At 41.2% G+C, this 24,353-nt stretch overlaps 2 long non-coding RNA genes across 5 annotated transcripts in view; both read right to left on the bottom strand.

The window, feature by feature from the left end:
* Window positions 1-21,190, bottom strand: part of LOC149748756 (uncharacterized) — a 60,097-nt gene extending 38,907 nt beyond the window's left edge. For all 4 annotated transcript variants that reach the window (XR_016393875.1, XR_016393876.1, XR_016393878.1 and 1 more), the window contains exon 1: window positions 20,038-21,190. This is a non-coding gene — a long non-coding RNA (uncharacterized LOC149748756). The remainder of the gene's footprint in view (window positions 1-20,037) is intronic.
* A 7-nt stretch (window positions 21,191-21,197) lies between these two features.
* The window catches only part of LOC149748755 (uncharacterized), a 45,137-nt gene continuing 41,981 nt past the window's right edge, over window positions 21,198-24,353 (bottom strand). Inside the window, exons 2-3 of the long non-coding RNA XR_016393874.1 lie at window positions 23,826-24,122; window positions 21,198-22,239 (exon numbers count right to left, since the gene is read on the bottom strand). This is a non-coding gene — a long non-coding RNA (uncharacterized LOC149748755). The remainder of the gene's footprint in view (window positions 22,240-23,825; window positions 24,123-24,353) is intronic.

Raw genomic sequence — 24,353 nt, 5'->3', positions numbered from 1 at the left:
AGCTGGAGAGAGACAGAAAGAGAGAGAGAATGAGGATATCTGTTAATAGGAGTTGAGATAAGAGACAGGCCATTTAGTTTTCTAATCTTGGTTTCAATATCTTCTAGAGACACAGCAGTACTAAAATTTCTCTTAATTTACCCTGTGTCCTTGTAATGTATTCCCTCTTTGTTTAAAGTAACTTTTTCCATGTACATTACAAAGTCCTAACTGCCACTGCAGTTAGAATGGGCCAGTTCAGAGGATTAAAGTCTCAGAGTTGGTGTGACAGATGGTCTTTGAACAAGGAATTAGTTTTGTTGTGGGGAAGACAAGACAGATGCCAGCTCTGCATACCAAAGGGTACTTAAAGGGACAGCCTATTTGAACCTCAAGAGATGCTATTCATCTTTCATCACTTAATTCAATGGATGATAGAGGTCTGATCACTTTATATTTACACATCTAGCAGTTGCTACTGAAAAAAATTCTACCCATAATATTGAAAACTTCCTCCAAGTGGACTTGCAGCCTCCACTTCTAGACATGAAGTTTTATTTCTATCTCCCCGGAATATTTTGCTGCATGACTAATTCACATGCCTATTAGGTGGTCCACATGCTGTTGAGATAGATAAATGCTGAGACGAATACACAGAATTGATAAGGTCTCAGAGAGAATCATACTAATGCTTGAAGAAAGCCCAGGGTACCCAGGGCACTGAGGCCATTCTCCAGGTTGGCTGGGATAATGAGTGTTGTAACTGTAAATGTTCTGTCCGTATTTACCAAACTCACATTCCTCACCCACTAATTCCCATTATAAACCCTTGTTCTGCTTGGTCCCGTACAAAGTATTCTCAAATTTTATGTCAGGGAAAGAATCAAGATCTACACTTCTGTATGGAAAGTCATACTCTAAACTGGATACTAGTTTCTCCAATAATTGTTGGTGGCTCAAAACGAAGTCATACTCTTTTGACCTTTCCCTTTTCTCTCATGTCACCCGTTTTATCTCTTCCCTTTTTCTAGTTTTCTTTTCTTTGCATATATATGTAAAACTCCAAATGAACAAAATGGATTCAATGTGAGTTTTGAATTCTGAATGTAAAAAGTCTTACTCTTAAACTCTGTGATACGGAAAAATGTGAGGTTATTTAGTTATATAGATACAAATAGGCTAACAGAGTCAGTTAAGAAAACAATGTAAGCTTATTTTTTAATGCAGCACACACATATATAGTTTGCATTAAAAATACATAGATAAAAACATAGATAAAAAGTGCAACACAACGGCTTCATCCCTAGCTATAATTCCTTCATACATAAAACTATGCATAGATATTTTCAAGCATCTCAGATCTCAGGAAATATAAAATCTATGAGTTATTATTGTAAAAAAAAATCTACTTGATAATGAGATCTAGAGTATCTACAGCTGTTTTTTAAATAAAAATCTCAAAAATGAAAAAAAATGGGGTAAAAAGGCTAGCACTGAATTATTTAAATACAGAACTAAAGTTAAACATCTGTAGCAGCTATTGTTATAGGACAGAATTTATATACTATAAACGTAAAATATTTTAAACATAATGATATAGGTATCAAATGGGGCAGAAGGAAGAAAGAAGGAATAATATATAATTGTACTAATTTCTCACCTATCACAGATGGCAATTAATAGAAATTCTGAAGTTGAGAAAGTACTTCAAAAACCATGACTCTAACATCTCAACTTTAAGTGTACATGTAATAAATAGAAATATATTTTAGGAAATATCTCTCATGATATAAAAAGACTTTTAAGGTACAATAATTCCCTTGGTGCACTTCATTTTTAAAAATAACCTTTTCCCTTTAGAATAGCTATAGATTTACAGAAAAATAGTGAAGATAAGGCAGAGAGTTCTCATCTACCCACACAGCCAATTCCCCCTATTATTATCATCTTATATTGGTATGATTCATTTGTCAATATTGGTAACTGTTATTAACTAAAGTTCATACTTTGATTCCTGAGTTAAAATTCCTTAACTTTCACCCAATGTCTTATTTTACTACAGGATATCACGTTACATTTAGTGAGCGTGTCTCCTTAGGCCTGCCTTGGTTCTGACAGTTTCTCAGACTTCCCTTGTTTTTGATGACCTTGACAGTTTTGATGAGTACAGGTCAGGTATTTCATAGAATGTCCCTCAGCTGGGATTTATTTAATGTATTTTCATGGTTGGACTGGGGTTATGGGTTTTGGGGTGGAAGATCACAAGGGTGAAGTGCCATTTTCATCACATTGTATCAAGGGTCCATACTGTCAACATGATTTATCACTGTTAACTTTAATCACCTGGCTGAGGTCATGGTTGTCAGGTTTCTCCGCTGTAAAGTTATTATTTTTACCACTTCTCATACTTTACTCTTCAAAGGGGAGAGCAAACATAAGAGTTGGGAGTTATGTTTCACCTTTTTGAGGGTGAAGTATCTACATAAATTATTTAGAATTCTTCTGCAGAGATTTCTTTGTTCTCCTTATCTATCTATCTATCAGTCATCTATTTCTCTATGTAAATCAGCATGGTGAATGGTATTTATTTTACAGTTTGGGTTATAATCCAATACAACTTTACTTATTTTGTTGCTTAAATCATTTCAGCTTTGGCCACTGGAACTCTTTCAGTTGGCTAATGTATCCCTTGGATATACCCCCATCATTGTGGGGGCTTTTGGGGGGAACACTTTCTTACTTTCTGGCACTACAAAATGCTCCTGGATCATCTTGGATATTTCCTGCCCTGGACCTAAAATCGGTCATTTCTCTAAAGAGTCGTGGTTTCTTTTATTAGAGAATGGCTTTAGAAACCAAGATGTGGACATGAGTTTGTTGCAACATGTGCTTGTTGCAACTGTAACATCTTTGCTTCTAGGCCTTCTCAGCTGACAGCACAAGGAAATATTTGTGTGTATACTAAGCATTTTGCCTTATTTCATTTTTCTCTGTTAAAGTAAAAATAAATTTAATATATTAAATTAAGGAAAATATGCATAACTCAACCCACATACCTTAGCATTTTAAATTTATCTTTATTGATCCCTTTATCTGTACATATGTATACAGATAATTCTGGAATGCTATGCTCCTAATATTACTGATCATTATTTTTGAGTGATTAGATGTTGTTTTATTTTACTTTCTTCTTTATAATTTTATATATGCATTAAATTTTTAATGATGTGAAGATATTAAAAATAAAGTCACTTTTTAAAAAAGGAAAAAGGAAGGAAGGAGAGAGGGAGGCAAGGAAGGAGGGAAAGAAAAGATTTCTGGCACTGAAGTCAGTCATTCACACATGTGACCTGATCAGATCTATCTCTCCTAGCTTTCATTATTTCATTACCTGCCCTGAAGGAGTTGAAAAATCTACTACTTTTTATTTATTGACCTGCGTATGACAGGAAAGTGTTAACATTCATAAGAACTGTTTTTTTCAATACTGCTTCCTACTGTAATATTTTTGAAGGCATATTTAGTAACAATTAGGGTTCCAAATTTTAAAGTTGAAATTTAACCCATGGTATAGTGCAAGTGACTAAACTTAAATGAGTGTCAGATAAAAAGTTATCTCCTGTCACACACACTTCAACTCAGAAGTCACAATTTCAACTCAGATCTTTTTTCTCCAAGAGAGTTCAATCTGTGTACCTACAGACATGGACAGCTATGTTACAAATTAGGCTAAGCTCTTTTGGCTTTGATTTTGAGAAGTGTCTTGATTTCAGAAACATTAAAATGTGGAGGAGGAATAAGGTGAATCTTAGAATCAAGACACTGTGGTATTTATTGTTTTCAGCCAAACATAGAACTAAATTCTAAACTAGGGACAGCTGTATAGATTGGAGACTTCTGCCTATGCAGCAAAAACAAAACACTTTTTTCCCCTTAGCATAGTGTTCTAATAGCCAATACTCTCTATTTGTTCATTCCCTGTATCTATAATTCATTGATCATCTAAATTCTTCATAGTGAATTAAAAGCAACCTAATAAAAACCCTATGGGATATATATCTTGAGAGAACAATTTATCAATTTACTATTAATATAAGCTTTTGTATTTTAGTTACTTAAAAATTGACAATTCATATGAACCACATTTGGAAAAATCCCCTCAAAAAAAAGGGTAATCAAAGAAATTGAAGAAAGAAAGTCTTGAAATCAAATAAGTTAAAGTTCTGCCTAATTATTCATACTTCCATTTCTCAAGATAAAGCAACTAAGACTTCAAGAATAATTTTCTACATTCATGGCAAAGTCAGACCTGAAATCCACATTTCCTGTCTCTCCTAATGTCCTAATCTCACACTTCCTATGTCATCCTAACACAGTGCATCTTATTCCTTGACCTATAACAGATGACTAAAACTCCACAGTGAATAACTCAGCCTGTTATTGAGAGCAGACATTCATACAGTTGGTCAAGAACAGCTTATCATCCATAGGATATCACATGAGACATCCAGTTTGCCAACAGGCCCCATGATCCCTGCCCCATCCTTCCTGGCTTGTCTCTGAACCTGTTCCCCCCTTAGAGCTACTTCTATGTATACATGTGGACTGGGAAATAGAATAAATTTTCTGGTTTAATTAAAACAACAACATTGTAGTATTATCAAGAAAAAAATATTATGTTGACCTAAAAGTTTCCTTCTGGGAGCCCGGGAGAGACGATTATGGAATGTTCTGCATTCTTAAGGCTATGTTTGTTTTCAGTACATTTTAAGTGGAATGTTTTTCACCCTTCTGAGTAGGGCGGACAAAGGCTTTAACTAAACAAATGTCACATGGGAACTCTTGCCCCCAAAGCCTTTACTGGCCCTAATTAGCAGATACAGCTGTAGACTCTATCAATATCAGATGGTCTGTTTATTGTGTCCATTTATATCACATTCATCAGGGAGCATGTGGAAAGCACCCAGGAATTATCATCTTTAATTAAAACTAGTTCAGTTGGTGGAGAAAATACGCCATGCAAAAATGGGTCAGGTAAAAGAGGAAGATTTAAAAAACAACAACAAAAAAGGAAGAAACAGTCATAGCATACAGGGACTATTATTACCAAGGCTTCTTTAAAAAAACTAAAGGAGGATATTTGATGAGCTGAGTCTCAGCAATTGCCCGAGAGAAGCATAGTCATTTCAGGCCAGGCTGAATTACACAGACAGGGGGCCCTGAGTCAGGATGTTTCCTTCCCCTGCCCAGGGTCCCTGAGTAACTGCCAAGGCTCCACTAGGTTTCTTTCTAAGAAACCTAGAAAGGAAGGAAGGAGGAGTGGCACATTCATTTAGACATATTCATTGAATTCATCATTGAAGGAATTATATAAAGCTAGATCTAGAATCTCGTAGAAGGTTATTTTATGTATCTCAAATACAATATTTAACAAAATTACTATTACTTATTCAATTTCTGCTGTGCATTTATATTTTATTCTTTTTTTTTTTTTTTTGCGGTACCCGGGCCTCTCACTGTTGTGGCCTCTCCCGTTGTGGAGCACAGGTCTCCGGACGCGCAGGCTCAGCGGCCACGGCTCACGGGCCCAGCCGCTCCGCGGCATGTGGGATCTTCCCGGACCGGGGCACGAACCCGTGTCCCCTGCATCGGCAGGCGGACTCCCAACCACTGCGCCACCAGGGAAGCCCAATATATATGCTTTTTTAATTGAAAAAAATCATAAAATTATTAAGTCTGCTCCCCTCCCGTCACCTTTTCAAGTCATCCAATCACATCCATGCTCCATAAGATGTGTCACCTTTATCTTGTGCCTCTTCATGCTTCATGGAAACATCCCTAAGAAGTTCAGGGGAAATTCGATATTCAGTCTAAGAAGTTCAAGTTTAGAAAGTATTTCAACCAAGGTAGAAATAAACCAAATAAGAATTTTTGCCTTCTAGGAACTATTTCTGAGGTGATTGTCATGAGAATAAGTTCCTTTTGGGCATTAGACCTAACAGTCTGATGGTAGTCCCTGGGGGGCCAATTATTCCTGGATGGGAACAGCAGAGAAGCAAGAGAAAAATAATTCAGGTTCTACACCAATGATGTATTTTTCTATGAAGTTCATTGTTTATATACAAGAATACTAAACATTAACTGCCTCACCTAACTTACTTTTCAAGTGGAAGCAAGATTTAATGAGCAATAATGACAAGTCATAGTTTGGGGTCTTCCAGTGTTATAGCCTGTTCCATTTCCAGGTTTACTTTTAAAGGTGGATCCTGTGGTCTGTTACTTAGATCCCTTGATTCAGACCTGAAGCCCTCAGTCCCCCAGTTTCCCCAGCTGCAGTGCGTGTTGCCTGGTTAGGGTGATCATTTAAGTCCCTCTCCAGAAATTCCCCTCTAAGGGTACCACCTGGCCCAAAGTCAGGCCTGATTCCCTTGCCTCTATCCAGAATATCCCTGAAGGGCCATCTCAACTCCCCAGCTCCCAGGCAGACGTTCTATTACTGCTGCAACACAAGTCAACTTTTCTTCTTATCCAGTCCAACTTCCCTCATCCCTTTGCTGGTGCCATTCTTACAAACAAGTCTTTATGCTAGAGTCTGTGTACAGAGGAACCCAGCCTACGATAGCCTCTCACACTAGCAAGTTAACTGCCTTCAATTCTCTGTACACGGTGATTTCCCAAGTTTCATTAGACACCATCTCTGAATTTAAATGTGCAAGTAAAATAACTCCGTGAATTTGAAACATCTCTGGCACGTGGATATGTAACTGTAGTCAACAATGTGATTATCTCTAATTCTACTAGTTTTAGTGAGAGCAACTATTATGCTTCAGGCACTAAATTGTTTGAATGTACGTATTTGGTTTCATTTGATTTTCACAACAACCATAGGGTGTAAGTATTATTCTATGTATTTAGGAAATGAAGAACTGAAATTTATTCACTTGGTTAAAGTCATAGTGTTAGTACATCTTGAAGTCACAATTTCAACTCAGGTCTTCTTTCTCCAAGTCTACCTGCAACCAGTCTACCTGCGACCCTCTGTGCTGTTCACAAATATTTCCAGCTCTCTATCTTCTGAACACGAGGCAGAATAGACTTCCCTGCCCTCCTGATGTTAGGCTTGCCCATGCCACTTGCTTTGGCTAATGAAATGGGAGCAGAAGAGCTGGTGGCTTTTTGCTTTACTTCCCTCTCCTGCCACAGGGAGCAGTGACATTCCAGATGGTAGTGGCTCTGCCACTTTGTGTCCCTGAGTGAAGACACCATGGAACAGAACCCCCAGCACAACTCAAGATGAGCACGGAACATAAGTGAACAGGAATCTGCGTTGTCACTTCTCCCCAGGGGCTGTTCGCTATCATGGCATAACCTACCTTATGTGATTAATTCATAAATTATGACTAAAGAACAGATTAAATTTTAACTTAAGAAGTATTAGTAGTAGGGAATTGCCATTTTTGCTAGAACTGAAATATCCTCGACACTAGAATTTATTTTATGATGCAATATAATTGAAAGAGTTTGGGTTTTGCAACCACATAGATGTATAATTTAATGTGAATCTCTGATCTAACCCATACTTGTTTAGTGACCTTGAGTTTTCATTTCTTTTTCAGGCCCCATTTACTCATCTATAAAATGAGGCTAGTAATATTTTCTGTTATAGCATTGATGTGATGGTTTGATAAAATAAGTCCTATAAAGCCTTTAGCAAATTGTCTGACACATAGATGATATCAAATAAGTGTTTTACAGGAAGTGTACCTTTTTGTAACTCCCTGCACCTGAAAGTCATTATTATACATACAGATTCCTGAGGCCCATACCAGATCTATTGAATTAGAATCTCAGGTGCGATCTACATTTTTAACAAACTCCTTTAGCAATTCTCTCCTGAGATTTGAAAACAATCATACTAAAAAAATGTTAAATATTTCTGCCATATATATTTATCTCAGAGAGCCAAAAAGCCTCCAGTGAAAATCCTGAAATGATCTTAGAACCATCGACAGAAGTATCACCCACTGCACTGTAGATGAATCAAAGCGAGCTCAGCAGAGGATTTGGGGGAATGCGATATACACTTGAAAGTAGTAACATCTAAAAGAGAACCCTTTGTGAACTCTTTGCGTCTCTAAGTATCATATGAATGGTAAAGTCTGACTGAAGTAATCTTCGCTGAAGAGGAGCGGGGTTAGGGGGCCAGGCTGGGGCTGAAAGGCTGGCTGAAGTCAGATGCCTGTGAAATGCGAGTGACAGCCAGTGAAATCAAGGCAAGGACTATTTTACCAGAAACCCAAATGAGTAAACAGTTATAACTCCTGAAACTTTCTGGTGGAATTCTAGGATGGAATTTTACTTCTGTTGCTTTTAACCCCCTTGATGCCTTCGATGCCTGCTGGTGCTGTTTAGTAGTGGTGAGTAACTTTGGAGCTGTGTGTTATCCTTCCAACCCCCTTGTCACGAATTCGCTTTCCCTACTTCTCTCTTCCTGAGTTTATGTTGATATATATGCTTACGGATAGGCAAAAAAAAAAAAAGGAAGTTGAAAATAACCAAGGAAGAAGAGGCTGCTCTAGTGCTCTAGTTCCAGTGAAGCAATTAGGCTTTCTTGTCCAAAAACAGGAGAGTAAAGAGGACTTTTGACTTTGAGTCTGTGGACTGGGGGTGGGGATGGGAAACTCATAGCCAGTAGGATCTTGGAGAAAAGGGCAGGAGGGATGCAGGTCAGTTCTGGGCATTGTGACCTAAGACCATTGTGTGAAGAAGCACTGGGGCTCAGTTTAGCTTTGAGGTCCTGGAGTCCCCAAAGAGCGGCCCTCCTGGGCAGAGAGCTGGACAAGGACACTCGGCTACTGCTGGATCAGAAGAGGAAGGGGGTCCGGTACTCCTTCAAGGCATCACACAGCTGCAAGGGGCAAGGACGGCAGAGACAGGCATACAGCGATCTTGCTTTTCCCTGCTCGAGATTGTGATGCCAGGGAGACACCATTCCAGATCTGTAGAAGCCCTCCCTCCCACCTGTCCTGCCGGCGTTCTTGTATCATACAAGGGAAGAGAGAAAGGGACCCACACCAACAGCCCTCCAAATAACTGATATTGGATGTCCTATGAATCTGGGTAGGTGGGGAAGTCTTTAGTAGACCCTAAATAAAACAGAAACATTTAAACAAATGTGATGTTACTTCCACTTTGAATACTGAGAAGTTAGGACTTCTAAACTTCTAGACCCATCACGCTCGCCTGAATGATACTGGGGTCAGCTGGCAGACGCCCATGCTTTGATTTCTGCCAGACATTGAACTGGAATGTTATATAAAGCAAGGTTGTAGCCTGGTGGTTTAGCATTGCTTGGGGAAATAAGTTGCTACAGTCATCATTTCACTCTTCAGATGAGATGTGCTTAAGGCCAGAGCTCTTCCTCAATATTTGAGTTTTCCCATCTTTGTTTTGTTTTGTTTTGTTTGTTTTTCACAGATAGGTGCTGCATTTATATCTGCTGGTTTAAATTCTGTCATATTTCACTTTTAGGCTTTTAGTGTGGCAAATTATGTTTTACTTTCAATTAGGCATTGGTAATGGAGTATCTGGTAAGAACTAGGAAATAATTCCGTAATTGAGTTTCGTACTCACTACATACGGATCATTCCTCATGTGTAACGTGCCCCAAATGCAGCTTCATTTTCTAGATACCCTGATACAGAATAAAGTTTTTCATCATTAGGTGTGGAAAAAAAAAATCACAATGCGGAGAAGTGGAAATCAGTAGCAGATTTGCTTTTACTTCCTTCTTTCTGGTGTCTTTTGGGGAGACAGATCCAGAACCACAGAGAAGAGTCTTGCATGGCTTCTACCATTCTGGGTGAACTGGATTATCCTTTAGAATGATGTCTAGTCATTATACGCATGTGAGAGTATCAGTTGTGCTTTACTTTTTCATGACCCACCTCCTATAGCAAATGGAGTTGGTTGCCCCATTCATCACCCTCACCCCTCTCTGGCACTCCCCTATCAAATACATGCCTACACAGTTCTACTGAAAACACTTGCGATTCCCACCTGAAAGCATTCTCTAGGTTCCAGACCCTAATAGCCAGAAGTGCCATGAGATGATGCACCAGGGAATAGCCCTCAGCCAAAGAGAGATGGGAATGAGAGGATAAATGTACCTCTTCTTTGCCCATGGGGACAGGAGGTGAATAACTCTGTGCCATGCCCTTCATTGTCTCCCTGAGTTCCCACTGGGATTAAGCCCTAGTTGCCCTCAACATTTCCTTGCTTGATATTGTAAACTTTACAGGCTTTCTTCCATTTCCTGGCTCCTGTCCCCTCTTTTCTACTGGTGCTTCCTGGGACCACCTCCCCAATATATTATTTGTCTCAGAGACTACTTCAGGGGGTGTCCAACCAAAGACAACTCCTTGGGATAGAAAAGGGAGGTAATGAATAGTTCATGAGTGACTAATATGGAAACTAAAACTAAAAAATATTCAATATCTAACCTAGCCATAAAGTGATGTTGGGTTGTTCCATCAAAGAAGGCTGTCAGCTAGCCTCTAAAAGCCTCTCTCACTAAGGGACACTTATTGCCTTGGTGAATCTTCCCCAATCTGAGGCCTTGCTGACCTTGTCAGCGCAAAGAGCAGATTCATCTCTTGGGTAGGGTCATATCGAGTAAGCTCATAGAACAGAGGGATAAAACTTAAATACCAACTGATGAATTTACTATAAGAAATAATGGCCACAGGGACTGGAATACTCAACCTCCAAGTGAGCACTGCATACTGTTGTCAGAGGCTGACCTATATGGGATTCCAAATAAGCATCAGAGGTTGCGTGAATGGCATGGAATCAGGACAAAGTGAGCCAGAGGCACCCAAGGTCTAAAGGCATTAGTCTCAGATACCCTGATACCCACATCTGCAAGTAAGGATGACAGTGCCTGTGAAAACAGGAATCTCAGACTCCTTGGCAGAAAATCCCTCCAACCTTTCCACATTGGGGATCCCCTCATGAACAGGACATGGAGATTACTGGCTAAATGCAAAATTCCTCTGGAAAATGTTTACAAGTGGAATGCCTCTGAGATTCTCAACTCCCCCTTCTGAGCCTCACATTCTTTCTTTAAATGTTAATAAATTCAATCAGACACGACCAGTTCTGCTGGACTGTAAATTATTCAGACTTGTTCAATGATGTTGCATATGTCAGCCCCAATGTTAATTTCCAAGGGGCAATCTCGTTTCTGTCATATTTGGTTTTGAGAGGACTAACAAAGTACAGCCCCCGCTTACTAATACCACCTGCCATAGCCAGGCTGTATTTCATTTGTTCTCACGTCCAGCCTTTGAAGTCACTGTTAATTATCCTTATTTTATTCACAAGCAAGGGAAAGTTCAGGTCAAATTCCTTGGCCCAAGGATGGAACTGGAATTCAAGCCCCAGTTTAAGTTTCGAACTCCTGCTCTTTCTGCATCCCACCCAGAAGTTACAGTGTCAAGCTTCTATTTAAGAGTTGATTTTAAAAAAGGCTTTCAATGCTAGAACAAAGTTTGACAACTCCTAAGGGTCCATTGAGCTCTAAGAGTGTATGATTCTTTACTGCACCTGGCTTTGTTACACCTCAGAATTGAGACATCTCTCTAAATAATTCTGACAAAAATTATTGCTCCTGGTTATTCAGGGACAAGAAGCTGTGACTGAGTTATCTTTCTAGATGCCTCAGTTTTTCACTCCACTGACCTTGGGGTCATGTTATTCATCCACGTTACTCACCACAGCTCCTTCCTAATGCACATTGCATCTGATGTTGATGATTCACAAGGAATGAGAGTAACTTTCTAAAGATTGTAAAAGATCTAATTACCCATATTGACCCTGCCCAGAAGCAACCACAAACAATGCTGTAATTAACTGAGTTTGTCTATAAATGGGAGACGTATGGGTGATTTTTTATTACACAAGAAAAAAGGCAAGCTCATTTAGCATGCTGAAATATGTGCAACGCTTCTATATCTACCTTTATATCCTTCTTCATTCCTTGCTTCCACTCTCTCTTCCACTTTTCCTTATTTAAAAAAATGTTTATTTTTCCCATTAAGAAATTAAATCATCAAAGAACATTTTTGAAATTACAGGAATATGGAAAGATTAAAAAATTACCCATTGTTACTATTTAGAAATGACTAAAGATAACCTTGTAATGTGTCTTTCCTTTTTGGGGTGTGTGTGTGTGTGTGTGTGTGTGTGTGTGTGTGTGTACACACGTAATACAAACGATTTTTTGTTTGTTTGTATGTTTTAAAGAATATCAGTGTAGATGCTGTCACCCATATCAGCCTCTATGAGCTAAAGGATCTTTGCCTTGATTTATCTTTGTGTTTGTTTCAAAACCACCTGGTATTTGACAGAGATGTTTTGCAGCTGTTCTTTAAGAGATATGCAGTTGTCAACCGCCCTGACCTGGCTCTGGCTTGACCATAGGAATGCACCTGCTCAGATGAGGCCTGGAGGTGTCTGCAAATTACCTGTGCCTGACTACCATGCTAAGATCTCCGCTCAAGGCAGGTTTTTGTATTCTGTTAGGCACAATTTGTGCTGTGTGCAAAGAAGACTGGAAGACTGCACTTGCCCCAGCTGCCCCAGGCTGCTCCTGAAAATCTCCGCCCCTTTCCTAGAGCCCTGATGACAAGGCTGTGTCCTACCCCTTTAAAATTCCCTTTCTCCCCTCCCTTTGGGAACAAGGTGTTTTTAGAGCAGAGCTCTCCGTTCTCCATTCCCTGTTCAATAAGTAAAGTTTCTGCTCTGCCATAAGGAGCCCAGTTTTGTTTGGCTAGCATTTGCAACTTCGGGCAAAGGACCCATTGAGGGGGTCACCTACCCCTTGGGGATCAGTAAGAATGCCCTTTGGAGATTCCAACTATCCCACAGTCTCCTTTTCCCTGAAGAGGTGAGTTTAGAACAGGCCAAGAGGAGACAACCAGGCCAAGAAAGATAAGCATTCAATCAAAGGCTATGAGGAGTGTGAACACAGGGTACCCAGGAGAAAGCAAGCAGTGCAGTAGGGCTGGGGTACCAGATGCTGGAAAAGGACTGGTCAGGAGATGAGCATGGCCCAGATAAACATCAACCCTGACAGCCATACTAAGGGATGTAAACTCCAACAGGAAGGCCATGGGTAGGAGTTTAAGAGGGGTAGTAACATGATCAGAGCTCTAGAACAGTGCCTGGCATGTAGCCGGAGCTCAGTACATATCCATCCAATGAATAGATGGAGGGCTACATGGCAGTTGTATAGAGGTTGGGAGGCAATAAACTAAGCTAGAGGTAGGGAAGCCAGTTAGGAAACTGATTTCCTTAATTACTAAGGGTCTGAACTGAGGTTCTGGAAATGGAGATAACAAAGATAAAATGGATTATAGGGAAATTAAATAAGGTTCTTCCCTCTCACCAAGGGTCCCCCCTTGTCAGATGGGTAGAATACCTTTGCTTGGCACCCCAGGCTAACTCTTCACAAGCCTCTATTATCCCACTTCTCACATTGAATTGAAACTTTCGGTTTAATAAACTAGTAGATGAATTAGTGATTAAATTAACATGCAGAGGGGCTTCCCTGGTGGTTGGCAGTGGTTGGGAGTCCGCCTGCTGATGCTGGGGACACGGGTTCGTGCCCCAGTCCGGGAGGATCCCACATGCCGCGGAGCGGCTGGGCCCGTGAGCCGTGGCCGCTGAGCCTGCGCATCCGGAGCCTGTGCTCCGCAACGGGAGAGGCCACAACAGTGAGAGGCCCACATACAGCAAAAAAAAAAAAAAAAAAGAAAAGAAAAAAAAAATTAACATGCAGAGCATGTTGGTGGCTTTAAATGCACATGAGATAAACTTTTACGCCCCAGGCATCTACTCTATTAAATTCCTATAGATCTATCTGCCAAGTCCTTGTTTGAACTAGAAACATTCCTATACAGAAGAATTTTGAAATTCTCAGGGCGCAAAAACTTACTCTTTGTGTAATAGAGATTTTAAATTGATATTATACACTTCAGGACGTAAGGTTATGTTACTTCCTGTGACTGTTTTAAATGCAGTTAATGAGAGAATTGAGAACAAGGCCTCAGGGTACAAGCATTTGCAGGAAGAAGCTTGCAATGCAAAAATGCTTTAAGCCATTAGGTGGTACACACCTTTTTTTGGGGGTGGGGCGTTCTCTATTATTATGTTTTAGACAAAATATTTATACTCATATGGTTAGAGTAAATTTAACCAGCATGACAAACTTGTGATTTCATGGATGATAAGGCTAAGTAACAACCAACTTAATCAATTAAGAAAATAATAGTACAGACAATACTCAGATATGGCAAAGATTACCAACGTGATTCATGAATGTTAGGAAACGATCAGCTCTCAAATGCAAGGAGTAGGACTGACCCTTCCTATATTTCTTAAATTCCAGTTAATTTTCTGCAGTGAGTCAAGGTTAATTTGTTACTACCATTATTATTATTACTTTTTAACTCAGGCAATTGGAGTTTTCACCACTAGGATTTAGGTGTGTGCAACCTTTCCAGTCTCCTCCCCATTCAGGGCTCCACTCTACCAAGTACCTCCTATGTATGTACAAGGAGCTGATACGTTATATCATTAGATTATCATATTTAACTTTCACATCAAACCTACAAGAAAGGCATGGGTATTTCTCATTTCCATGAGAAAACTGAGGAGCAAGAATGTTGGGTAAATAATGAAGCTGCGATTTCTACACAAATCTGCCAAATCAAATGTCCATGTTCTTTCCACAACACACTGTGCCTCTTCATCAACTCATCCTGTGGAATTCCCGGCATTCTGAGATGGACATGCTACAGCTGAAGTTAAAAACAAAGCAAAACAAAGCTGACCAGAGGAAAAACCCAGCACTGCACACATAAGAAGAGAAACAACATTTAATAACAGTCCTTTAAATCTGCACCATGCTTCATTGTTCACAAGCCCTCTCAAATACAGCACCTTCTCTTTTTTTTTAGTTTTAATTATTATTTTATTCATTCAACACACATGTACTGAACAGCTATTTATGTTCCCAGCACAAATAAGTACATAGAAAATGTCACACCTGGTAGATAGGTGCTGTGAAGAAACTTAAAGGAGGTAAGGGTAACAGAGTCATGGGGAGCAGGGCAGGACGCTCTGAGAAGGAGGCATTTGAGCAGACACCTCACGAAGTTAAGGTCAGAACCATCATGATATCTGGGGGAAGAGGGTTCTAAAGAAAGGTAACAGCAAATGCAAAGGTCCTGAGGTAGAAGTGTGCTTGGCATGTTTAAGGAACAGCAAGGAGACCAGTGTGGCTAAACTGAGGGAACTAGTGGTAGAAAATGATTCTGGAGAGGAGGCCAGATCATGTAGACGTTGTAGGATATGACGCAAGTTTTGGACTTTACTCTAAGTGGGATTAAAAGCCAGTAAGAGTTCTAAGCAGAGAAATTCCATGATAAGGTTTCCATTTAAAAGATCACCCTAATGTGATGCACTGTTTGAATATACCTGCCAAAATCAGGGGTCTGCAGACTTCTCCAGTAAAGGATAAATCAGTAAATATTTTAGGCCTTGCAGGCCACACAGTCTCTGTCACAACTATTCAACTCTGCCACCGTAGGGCAAAAGCAGCCAGACAATTTGTAAACAAATGGGCGTGGCTGTGTTCCAATAAAAATTTATTTATAAAAACAGGAGATCAGGTCAGAGTTTACCAACTTGGCTCCAGACCTAATTTCGGGTTTACGGGAAATATAGGCACATGGGAACAAAGTAAAAAGCACCTAATAGGAGTGTGCGACTTTCTCTAAGAGAGCTAGCCTGGCTCATAAAAAAAAAAAAATCGATGTCCTGGAAGGAAAAAAGAGACAAAAAGGCTGAGTTAGATTAAAATAGGCCAAAGAGACAACATGTATCTTGAATGAATCCTGGTTTGAAACATAGCATTTTGAGGACAACTGGGTACATTCAAGTATGGCGTGGATATGGAGAGGATATTAGTAAATCTGGAGTGTAAACAATCATCTCAGGTGTGATAATGACACCATGATTCTGTAGGCGAAAATCCCTATCTTAGGAAATGGCTGCTGAAGTGTTAGTGAGGAAAGTGTAGAAAGTATGAACAGAAATTCAAGAGTCAGCATAAAATACAGCCAGATGAGGCAAACATGGGAGATGTTGAGTTGCTGTACAGGGGATCTGGACGTCATTCATTATGCTATTATTTCAACTTTTCTGTAGTCTGAAACAAGGTGGTGGGGGTAGAGGAATCTCTCTAGCTGCCCTGGGGTGCACCGTCGGTGGAAGGCAGGAGAGGCTACTGGGAGCCCAGTGAGCAGGCCGCTGCACCATCTAGGCAAGGACCTGTCACCAGTGTGGCCTCTGACTGTCCTCCATCCCCACCCCGACTCCCCACCTCTCCCCAGGCTCAGGAGCAGCCTACTGCGTCAGGCCTATGTGGGGCAGGGCAGAGAGGACAGCCAAGAGAGCAGAATGGCCTCTCTCTTGCTGGATTTCTGGCTCACACCTCCCCTTGGGTAAAGGTCAGAAATCTGGAGTTTGGTCTCAGATCAGACCCAGGGGCAGATTTCTCTCCAGTAGCAAAGGAGTTGCCCTACCCCCCCTACCCCCCCCCCCAAGTCTTAGGAAAGGGATTCTTCTCCACACTGAAGGGCATGGTATCTTACTATAATGGAAACCAGAGCAGGTCTCGTCCCTATTAAAAAGCTTTGCCGGCTCCCCACTGCTCCTTTTCCAGGCTTGCAAGCTGTGTGCCAGGTACTGCTGAATCAAGGATTTCCTGTTTATTACCTCCCTGAATCTTTTAGCAATCCTGTGACGAACCCCAGTTGATTCATGGTTTGCCAAGCCCCGTGGAGATCTCCATCTAGAATCCAGGCCCTGGCTGAGCTCTCCAGTTTCAAGGCTTCCACTTCACCTCTTCCAAGATTCCTGGCCCTTTCATTCATTGGTGATGCAGAACTCTCTGTGGTCCTGGGAAGATGAGCTCTCTCAATTCTTGGGCTTTGAATATGCTGGTCCCTTTTCCCGGAGTCACTTGCTCTTTCCTATCTCTGTGGTCAACTCCCACCCACTCTTCAAAACTCAGCCCAACACCCAGGTCCTATGCACTTACAGGTCTCAGTTTGCTTTCACTGGCAGTCCATGTTTTGGCCCCCAGTTTTCAGCTGAGTAACACCTAGCTAGCTTGAGATGGTAATTCTGTTTCCCTTGGTGGGGCAAGTATATTTTCAACCTTAGGAAGGTAGGTGACCATAATTACAGTAGAGATTGTGGCAACACATTTTGTGATATTGTTTTGTATATGGTCTAGAAATGTATTGTTCAAGAGGGCAGCCACTAGCCTTATGTGGCTGTTTAAATGTAAATTAATTAAATAAAATAAAAATTCCATTTCTCAGTCATACTAGCCACATTTCAAATGTTCCACAAGCACATGTGACTAGTGGCTACCCTTTTAGACACCACGGATATTAAACATTACTATAATGGTAGAAAGTTCTCTTGGATGGCACTGTTTTAGGGTTCTCCAGCAGGTCAGATGAATCCTCATCTCACAGACAAGCTAAAGGAGTGTTTCTCAAAGTCAGGTCCAAAGGGACAAAGTGGGGAAAAAATATTCACCACTCATTACAAAGGGTTAAGCTCCCTAATATATAAAGAGCTTTCAAAAATAAATAAGAAAAAGACCAACTACCCAATAGAAAAATAGACAAAGGATATGAACAGACAGTATAGAAACTGATATGGCCTTTGAACACATGAAAAGACACTCAAACTCACCCACAGAAAGAAAAGCCAAAACTACCCTGAGGTGCCATTTCCCACTGATCAGATTGGTAAAAAAATCCAACATTTGAAAACAAGGCTGTGAGAACACTCTTAAACACGGCCTAATAGAGCCTTTTCTCAAAATTACAAATGCATATTCCCTGTGACCCAGAAATCCTACATCTAAGAATTCATCTTACAGATTTACTTGCACATATGTCAAATGAAATAAGCACAAGGTATTGGGTTGGGCAAAAAGCTCATTTGGTTTTCCCATAAGATGGCTCTAGTAGTGCTTAGCTGTCTTTAATGTCATTTGAAACAATTTTGTTAGATTGTATTGTGACAGCTGTCACATCAGCATGCATTTTTAAAAATACTTATCAAAATTGGTGAATTTTTGTGTGGCCATTTTAATATTGAAGATGGAAGGAAAAAAGCAACATTTTTGGCATATCATGCTTTATTATTTCAAGAAAGGTAAAAACGCAACTGAAACACAAAAAAAGATTTTTGCAGTATATGGAGAACGTGCTGTGACTGACAGAACATGTCAAAAGTGGTTTGCAAAGTTTCGTGCTGGAGATTTCTTGCTGGACGACGCTCCACGCAAGGTCGGGTAGACAAGTTGAAGTTGATAGCAATCAAATCGAGACATTAATTGAAAACAATCAAAGTTATACCAGGCGGGAGATAGCCGACAAACTCAAAATATCCAAATCAAGTGTTGAAAATCATTTGCACCAGCTTGGTTATGTTAATCACTTTGATGTTTGGGTTCCACATAAGTTAAGCGAAAAAAAACCTTCTCGACTGTATTTCCACACGCTATTCTCTACTGAAATGTAATGAAAACATTCTGTTTTTAAAACAAGCTGTGAGAACGGAAGAGATCATGGGGCAAGCGAAATGAACCACCACCAACCACACCAAAGGCCAGTCTTCATCCAAAGAAGGTGGTTATGTATATGGTGGGATTGGAAGGGAGTCCTCTATTATGAGCTCCTTCTGGAAAACCAAACGATTAATTCCAACAAGTACTGCTCCCAGTTAGACCAACTGAAAGCAGCACTTGAAGAAAAGCGTCTGGAACGAGTCAACAGAAAACGCATAATCTTTCATCAGGATACCACAAGACCACATGTTTCTTTGATGATCACGCAAAAACTGTTACAGCTTGGCTGGGAAGTTCTGATTCATCCGCCATATTCACCAGACATAACAACACCTTCGGATTTCTATTTATTTCGGTCTTTATAAAATTCTCTTAATGTAAAAAATTTCAGTTCCCTGAAAGACTGTAAAAGGCACCTGGAACAGTTCTTTGCTCAAAAAGATAAATTTTGGGAAGATGGAATTATGAAGTTGCCTGAAAAATGGCAGAAGGTAGTGGAACAAAATAGTGAATATGTTGTTCAGTAAAATAATTGGTGAAAATGAAAAATGTGTCTTTAATTTTTACTTAAAAACCAAAGGGACTTTTTGGCCAACCCAATACTTCACTGTGGCATTGTTTGGAAACAACCCCAGTCACCACTAATAAAGAACTGCTAAACAAATTTAGGGGCATACATGTGCAGCTATTAAAAAAAAAAAAAATGTAGCAGCAGTTCTCTATATATGGAAGCAGAAAGATTCCTCTAGATAACTTAAGTGAAAAAAGCAAGCTCAGAACAGTTTGCATACAATGCCACCTTTTGCGTAAAAAGATAAAACAAGGAGAGTAGAACCCAAAAAGATCTGAATGGATCTGTCCATGTGTGAAGAAGCTCTTCCCAGACACCGAAGAACAGCAGTTAACTCGGGGGTGAGAGCATATGAGGCAGAAATGAGAGCAAAGCTTTCACCAGACACTGCCTCTTACTATTTGTTTTGACCTAAGTGATTCTACACCATCTCTTCTAATTATTAAATAATCTTTTAAAAACTGATTCTCTGGGCAACCTGTCTCAAAATCAATGAAGATGCTCATTAAAAATGCAGCCCCCTGACCCTCCGCAGATCTCCAGACAGGCAGAGGCCCAGCCCCAGTACTGTCAAAAAGCTCCGCCCAGGATTCCCACGAACCCGCCTGTCTGAGGACGCAGAACCGGGTCAGCGGACTGAGAAGACCTGCTCTTCCCAGCTCGCGGAAGGGCTGAGACGGTAAACTCCTAACCTGTCCATCTGCACCCCTTCTCACACTGGGCTTGGAAGCTCTCAAAGGGCAGCCTTGAGGAGGCCCAGACTCACCTCCCTCTGGCGAGTCCACGTGGATGGTCCTCTTGATGACTGTGGTCCACTGAAGGCAGCGTATGACAAAAGGGTTGGGCACCGTCTCCTGGTCTTCATCAGGGACTTTCTGCGACAAAGAAGTTGTTGAGAGGGGGCAGGGCCTGGTTGGGGGCTCCGGCGCTCCTTCCATCCAGCGAGGAGCCATCACTCCAGGTCTTTATGGATTCACTGCGCTCGCGGAAACAACCTTCTTTCACGACAGACACCTAGTCCATGGTGGCAGCGGGACATGTTGTCACCTAGCTTGGGGCAGCTCAGGGCCGCCGGACCTGCAGAAGGCTTGGTGGAGAGAGCCCAGTCTGTCGCCCGAGGCTGCCCAGAATACCCGGCTGGGATCTACTCCCGCCGGCACCGCTACCGCCACCCTGCGCTCGCTCCAGCTCTTCGTGTTTCCAGACGCACTGCCCCCTCCTGTCCAGGCCCCGGGCTCCAGCACCTTCTTAACACCATAACGTAGAAATAAATAGACTGGACTTCCTATTCTCATTGTGGATGAAGAAACAGAATTTTCTCAGGAAAATTACAGAGACTTGCCCAAGATCACAGGCTAATTTAAAGCAGAATTTTGCTTAAGAATTTAAGGCAGGATTCTTCTGAGAAGCAGAATCCAAGATTGCTAGTTTCTGACGCTGTGAGGCTTTGCTGTGCACTAAGCAACCTGCAGTCTTCCCGTACTTCAGTTAGGGCGGGGCTGCAGACTCCGCTGGAGCAGCCAACGCAGATGTATCCACAGCGAAGGAGACCAGGACAGAGGGTTTGCGCATGCGCCACCCCAGGCTCCAGAGTAGATTTCTGGTTGGCGGGATTTCAAACATCTTACCTACCGTTGATGTATACCCTTTCATTTATTCACCCGTTCATCCATTCTTCATCATCATCCTCGCTACTAATATTGAACATCTATGTTGTGCTGGGATATGAAGTTATAAAGTCAACCAAGAGTTTCTGCTTTTAAGGATCTCAGAGTACCAAGGAAGAGATATATAAACAAATATTTGTATTATAAAATGGGGGATCTACTGGGATTCTGAAAGTACTGGGCCTTAAAGATGGACACCGTGCAGAGTTTGTATTGCCCCCCAGCCCAACCCTCCCTGCCCCCAGCCAGCGATGCCAGACACGGAGACAACAGTCTTTTGCAGGAAGAAAAAGTCTTTATTGCAGGGCGGCCACGCAAGGAGCCAGGAAGCAGAACTCTCAGATCTGTCTCCCAGATGGCAAGGTGAGGTGGATATTTAAAGATTGGGCTCTGGGGCCGTGAAGAAAAAGGGAGGGTGCTGTGCTTACAAAGGCTAAGGAAGTGCCAAGTTCCTATGCACAGGCCCAAGCAGGCTTCCTGTCTCTGCATGTGCAGGTTCCAGGGAGTTGGTATGAAGCAAGAGGTGGCAATTGGGGCTGTGATATTGTTACTGATCAGGGTTCTTGGCCTCCTTAATCAATAGAAATTGATCAGACGCCAGACAGGAAATTCAGGCAAGACTTTATTGGGGCCCCTGCTGCAGCAGGGGGGAGCGAGAGCAAACAACAGGTTCCCGCACTTGCTTGCCTGCTTGTGGTGGGGGGAGGGGAGGGCCGAGAGCTGGCTCCTTATATGGGGTTAGGGTAGGGGTGTGTCCAGGGGTCAGGCTGGAGGGGTGGCCTAGGTGTTTTGCCGACCTCTTAGGTGGCGTTTTGTGCTTCGGGCACTCTCAGTACCCTGCTTTTGCTCCCGACCCCCTGCTTTTGCTCCCTGCTCTTCAGAAGTGGCAGTTGGTCTCTTTTGGTCTTTTTGTATCTTGTTGTCCATAATTTGGCCCAGCTGCACATGTACAAAGGATATAATTATTATTGTCTCACATGCTTGGTGAGACAAAGCTTAGTAATACTAGGAACTAAAACATTCTCATAATTAGAACTTGCTCATCAAGTTTAGTCCCTTATAGTTTCTTTGTATTTTGTTGCTTGAGGAGACGCTTGTCCAGGTGCAAGCACTGCAGCAAAGTGTCCCACGTCCCAGGCCCTAGGTCCCAGCCTGTCTCAATATCAAAGGGTCACCAATCGGACAAGCAGGTTTATTCTGCCCAAAGTTTGATCAGCCATCTTGGCTCCAGCTGGTTTCAGCCCGTCTTGTTGTGTTAGACGCAGAGGGGATTTCAACAGGTTGTTTCTTTATCTGCTGTTCTGTAAGACAAGCTCAAGAATTTGTGTTCGTTACCAATTTTTTTCTTTTAACCCTATGGGGCAGGCTCTCACTTGTGGGGAGGGAGAGTGTGATGTAGGGAAGGCTTTAAGGGGGAGAGGTCACCTGAAGGATATGTAATTTGGGATGAGGAAGAAGAAAGGATTTTTCAGAGGGGAGGCATGTAGGAAGGCACAGAGTTACTGAACATGCTGGTGTATTTGGAAAAATGCATGTGCATCCAAATGACTGGAATATAAAGTGTGAGGAAAGAAGTGTAGATGTCCAATTATATATAGGATAAACAACAAGGTCCTACTGTATAGCACAGGGAGCAATATTTAATATCTTGTGATAAACCATAATGGAAAAGAATATGAAAAAGTGTCTGTATGTGTATAACTGAGTCATTTTGCTGTACAGAGGTTGGCACAGCACTGTAAATCAGCTATACCTCAATTAAAAAAAAAAAAAAGAAGTGTAGAAGTCGAGGTGGAGAAGGGTAGGGGAGAGATAGTTCACTGCCAGAACAGATCTCATAGCAAGAGGGAATCCAGGAGGAGGAGAGCTGATTTTAGAAAGTAGGAAATATGGCAATATTTGTGTGTGTATGTGTGTGTGTGTGTGTGTGTGTGTGTGTGTGATGTTAGAGCACTAGATTCTGAGAACGGAAATAGAGGGAAGAAAAAAGGGTCTCAGACTTATCTGGAGTAGAAAGATAAGTTGCTGGGCTTTTCAATTCTTAGATCCTTTTACACTAACTGCTCTCCTGTCTCTTTAATGCTCTTTCTTTAAAGAAAGTTTTAAAGCAATGTCACTCCGTAGGAAAAACAAAACAAGGGAAAGAAGTATATATGTCACTGCCACTGATCAGTACCCATGTCACTGATGATCTTGTTCTATGATTACTTTTCAGGTAACAAGTTTGTGTATTTTTTTTCCTGTCTTGTTTTTATATCTGTTGCTAGAAAATTCAAAGCAAGAGAAAAGAATCCTCAATAATCTACCACTATGAGAGCAATTAATCACTTGGTTCCAAAAAAAAAAGGGGAAAGAGGTAGGGTACAGAGGACCTAGAAGAAATCAGTGGGATCAACCGCTCATCCTTCTGTTTGTCCACTCTCTGTCTCATTGTGGGTCTTCTCAAGGTCCTGGGATTACCCTTTAGAGTGGATATAACTCATAATGGGTTTGATCTTACTATTAATTTTTAGGCAATGATTTTACCATATGGAACTCCCTTCTTTACTTGATGTTCTTAAAGGAGAAGCTAACTGGTCAGATTTCAGTGAATCCTTTAAATAAGCAGGGGGTGCACTGCAGCAGTGCTGCCTCTCCAGGGTTCACCTTCCACCTTGTCATCACAGGTAGGGGGGCCTGCTCTTCACCGGCTTAGGTCCCCATGTAGGGACATCAGAAACCCAGGCTTTATTCTTATAAGCTTCATTACTTCTAAAACCTACTTATCAAAACAAGGCTATAATTATTATTGTCTCACATGCTTGGTGAGACAAAGCTTAGTAATACTAGGAACTAAAACATTCTCATAATTAGAACTTGCTGATCAGAATGAGTTTATTATGTTTACCTTCTTATTCTAGTATATGCCATGCATCAAAAACTTGACATTAGGTCTTCCCTGGTGGCGCAGTGGTTGAGAGTCCGCCTGCCAATGCAGGGGACACGGGTTCGTGTCCCGGTTCCGGGAAGATCCCACATGCCGCGGAGCGGCTGGGCCCGTGAGCCATGGCCGCTGAGCCTGCGCGTCCGGAGCCTGTTCTCCGCAATGGGAGAGGCCACAACAGTGAGAGGCCTGCGTACCGCAAAAAAAAAAAAACCAAAAAAAACAAAAAAGAAACTTGACTTCGTTCTCTTTTCTTTATCTCTGAAATGGAAATATATACAAGAAATTTTCAAAAGGAATTAGTATAGATTTATATCATACTTTAAAGAAGTTATTATACAATAAGCATTTTTCATGCTTTTATCTATAAAGATATAGGGGATATATATATATATATTTATTTATATATATATCCCTTCATAATTTACTCTATTTACTATTGTTTTCCACTATATGTACTTTATTTGGCTTTTAACTTTTCACTATTATAAA

Source organism: Delphinapterus leucas, chromosome 7 (assembly GCF_059928025.1).
Source record: "Delphinapterus leucas isolate spDelLeu-1000000601 "Yukka" chromosome 7, BTC_Dleu_Yukka2, whole genome shotgun sequence".
Lineage (NCBI taxonomy): Eukaryota > Metazoa > Chordata > Mammalia > Artiodactyla > Monodontidae > Delphinapterus > Delphinapterus leucas.
The sequence above is the reverse complement of the archived record's forward strand: the minus strand, read 5'-3'. Positions and strand labels throughout refer to the sequence as shown.